Source organism: Oryzias melastigma, linkage group LG6 (assembly GCF_002922805.2).
Source record: "Oryzias melastigma strain HK-1 linkage group LG6, ASM292280v2, whole genome shotgun sequence".
NCBI lineage: Eukaryota > Metazoa > Chordata > Actinopteri > Beloniformes > Adrianichthyidae > Oryzias > Oryzias melastigma.
Genome location: NC_050517.1, coordinates 4,432,071 through 4,436,307, shown reverse-complemented (window position 1 = coordinate 4,436,307; position 4,237 = coordinate 4,432,071). Strand labels below are relative to the sequence as shown.

The window sequence follows — 4,237 nt, the reverse complement described above, 5'->3', positions numbered from 1 at the left end:
AATTTAGACCCCCTTTTTTGTGAAACTGCTACGTTTTTCCCTGTGGACAAACGTGGGTACTGAACGTTTTTGGATGTGACTGGGTTGCGTAAGGAAGGAAGCTGGACAGGACACTTAACATCTGTTCCTAAAAGGTGAAAAACCTCTGTAAGCTACAGTTTGGATTAACATTTTAAAATACATTTATACAATGATAAGAATAAAACATTTTTTCACAGTTTTGCATGTCTCTTTTTCATGTGGGCATCCCTGAGGGTTCTTTTTTTCTGAATCAGGTTTTTTTTCACGAGTTTTTCCTTACCAGGAAGGAAGGTCTAAGGATAAGAATAACCAGTTTTATTTTTTCTTTTTAGTTTAGTTTAACAATCGTTAAACTATTGATTATATTTTATGACAGACCTTCTGCTTTTGTACAACTACCAACATAAAACCCAATGAGACAGATTCTTTTGTGATATTTTGCTATATAAATAAAATTAAATTGAATCGAAGGATTTTTTTTTGCATACTTGTGAGTCCGACTTGCAATTGTTTTGTGTGTTTCGTTTTAGATAGATGATGCAGAATGCCCAATCCGTGAGGGAATGTTCCCTAAATCAGAAATATCTATGCACGCAAGTTTTTGTGGAGAAGTTGGGTATGTTTTTGAATGAGAAGAAATAAGCTTTTTTGTCAGATTGTTCTTCTTAAAGCACATAACTAGTCTTTTTTTTGTCTGTTTTTGTAAGCTCTGATTGCCCTCTGGTAACAAACGCTGACCCTAAGGACACGCTGGAAGACTCTACAGAGGTGTACCAAATATTATGGTAAATATTGAGTCTTTATATATGATTTCAATTCTTATACTGTACTGATTTGCAAGTTATTGATTAGTTTACACTGCTTTAACAGTGAAGAAGATGTTCTGCGCTGGCTGACCTCTCAAATTGATAGGAGCAGAGAGTTCCATCTCTGTGTGTCAAGAGAGGACATTGTAGAGCGGGGCATGAAGCTTTGGCAACGACAAAAATCTGGATCCCCAGTAAACCCGCTAAAAATTACCTTCATTGGAGAAGCGGGGGTTGATACAGGGGCCTTAAGGCTGGAGTTTCTCACAGGTAAATCCATTTGTTGTTGTTGTTTTTTTTTTTTTTAATGTTAAGGATCACTTCAGAATGATTACATTTGTTATATTAGTCTCCTGTTTACTTCTCAAAAATGGTTGCAGGCTTGGAAAAGCGACTGTTTGAAGGAGAAGAAGGGAAAAGAAAAATCCCCAAATATTCCATTAGTGACTTAGACAAGGGGTTGTTCAGGTTTGTACATTTCCACTTATGTAGTGATAGCTGCATATAATGTATTGAAACTGTAAGTATTACCTTTAGAGTTTAGACCAAAGCTCGATAAATAGTGACAGTTCATAGCGCTGGAACTCAAAAATTATTATTTTCTCCATTTCTCTTCTGCTGCATCAGTCTTCAAAATCATCAATTTAACAAAATAGTTTAAAGAGAAGTATAAAATCCATCTTATTTATTTATTTATTTTTGGGTTTTTTTTTTTGCAATTCCTTGATTTATCTGTGGAATAAGGTATGTTGAGATGGTAGTAAGAAGTTTTTGGTCAATATTTTATGGATTGCTCAGAAAATTATTCCCTCACTGTATTGTTTTTTGTTTTTTTTTTTGTTTTGATGTGGTAAATTACAGCTTTCCTGACCATGTTTTCTGTATTTTTTTCTTAATTGTTGTAGAGTGGAAAAAGGAAATCCACACACTAAAAACTCAGTGGTTAAAAATAACCCAACTTGGGTTATTTTTAACCCAACTCCAGGGGTTGAAAAGGGACTAACTTTCTGTTGGGTTATTTTAACTCAGAAATTTGGGTTGCTTCCACCAACCCAAATATTGGGTTAAATTAACAACCCAATTTAAAGGTCTAGTGAACCCAACTCTTGAGTTTATTTGACTCATAATCATGGGTTAATTCCACAAACCCAAGTTTTGGGTTAAATGAACAAACCATTTAAAGGGGTACCAATAAAATACAGAAGACAAATGCTTTCTCAAAAAAGCAGCAGTAACAAGTAGTAGTTAGCAATTTTTCTGCAAGTAGAAGAAAAAGCATCTGTAACAAATGAATGTTTTTTTTTTTCAGAAACTATTATGAACTCAGATTTTTTTTAAACACTTTGACATTCTTTAAGACAGTCTTTAAAAACTTAACTTTGTTAGATTCTGGTCCCTCCATGTCATAAACCACTTTCTGGAGGAACTCCCATGAAGAGGCACACTGCATGGGGTAGTTGATATCAAACATAAAATGTCTTGAAGCAGACACCAACTGCCCCAGTGCATCTTCAGGGTATCCCTGACCAGCCATCACAGAAAAAGCTTGTGAACAATTTTGCGTCACTTGTCCAAGGGTCAGAACAGACGGATAGGGCCTGGACTCCACCCCCTGGAGGTATTCCACAATGTTTGTTCCAACCTATGATGGACACAAAGAATGAGATTCATTTTTTTTGAAAAGCTTCAATACATATATGCACACACGCAGACACATCAAAGCAACAGGTCATTGAAACCTACTAATAAAAATAGAACATTAATGAAAAACAGTCATTTATGTCTTTCAACTCGAGATATTCCTATTTATAAAAAATACTTATAAACAAAGTACATTATAGTCCATCCAGGAATTCGCAATGTTGCGATCGCAACCATTATTGGAAATTCAAGCAAACTTTGCGATTTGTTGCACATCCATCAACTTCACAATTTTACAGCAACTTTACTGCAACAACGTAGTTTTTCGCGTGACTTCTTTTTGAGAGCAATGTTTTTTTAAAAAAAAAACTTTCTTTAGCCCTCTGTTTTTAAATAACTTTTGGACTGGAAAAACTGACTATCTGGCAACATTGACAGGCTGAGGTCCAAAATCAACATAGAGCAAAAGCTGGCTGATTGATCGTTGAATGTACTGAATATATTCATGCATTTTCCTTTTTTTTTTAAATAAAGACCAAAAAAAAAAAAATCCTCATTTAATTTTGTTGTTTCCCTCCTTAGACTAATGCAGGATATGAAGTTGTCAAAATTGATCACTGAGATACGGACATATAGCTGCTCCTCCAATCTGATCATCATGAGATGGTCCTCCAGATGATTCTTCACAACAAAGCAAATTTTATTTAAATGAAAATTAATTCCAAAATTGTTTAACTCTTTCAAAATTGTAGTGTCACCTCTGTGTGATGCTCATCTGCGTCCTGCTTCAGATCCCTGAATAATTTTTAATCTTCCATGCCAGGTAGCTTGTGCCACTCTCACCATCAGTAACGGTCCTGTAAGACAAAGCAAACATCACATTTGTAGTTTCACATTCACAACTTGAAAAAACTTTGTCAGCAGAGTATCTGTTTCTTATTTTAGTTAAATAATTTGAAAACATTCTTGTCGAAATGTTTAAGATACCAAACATCTTTTTTTGAGTGGCTTACATGACCGGTCCTGGAGAAATGAACACGACCTGAAGGGTCACTCAGATTGAAAAGAAGACCACAAATCCCCCAGCGTAGATTTCTTTCACCTGCTTTGGTGGTGATGACCTGCAATATTAAATAAATAAATGTATATGGACATTTCTGAGATGCATGCACTGCTTTATATGCTTTGTTAAAGATGAGAATTACATGTAAACAATGTACCGAGTCTACCAAAGTATAATGATAAGATACACATTCTTCTCCCTCATGTCAGCTCGCGGTCAGATTTCGTTGTCATAACAGAAGCTCAAAATCGACGGACATTTCATTGAAAGTGCCGGCTTGAACGCGGTGTGCATGTAGTTTAACGAGGCGCATTTCCGTAGGAGAACGACGGCGGGCTAACTCGGCTACAGTGCTCCCCCGCTAACATGGAAATCCAAGGTCACCACAAATGATATTAAACTAAACAGGCACTCACGTTAGTCCAATAACTCAATATCCAAACATCAGCGCCAGAAACCGAAGAACAAACGTTTCTGCCATCACTCAAGGCTTCTTCCGACAACTCACAGCAAGACAAGAACCGGAACTAATCCAACCAATCAAAACGCAGATCACAGGAATCGCAACATCGCATCCCACAATTCCCTGATGACAGGCACAACTTCGTAAAAAAAAATGAGTCACTTAAACTTAAGTTAGTAAAAATAATTGAATTAACCACCTGCAGTCTGTCATAGCAGAAAGAGCAAGAATACCAAGTAAAAG

At 36.1% G+C, this 4,237-nt stretch overlaps 1 long non-coding RNA gene across 1 annotated transcript; it reads right to left on the bottom strand.

Moving 5' to 3' along the window:
• Positions 1-1,481: 1,481 nt before the first annotated feature.
• Positions 1,482-3,726, bottom strand: LOC118598822. Its single transcript, XR_004947990.1, has 2 exons — positions 3,227-3,726; positions 1,482-2,469 (listed from the first exon to the last, which is right to left on the bottom strand). It is a non-coding gene; the product is annotated as an uncharacterized LOC118598822 (long non-coding RNA).
• Between the last annotated feature and the right edge of the window lie 511 nt (positions 3,727-4,237).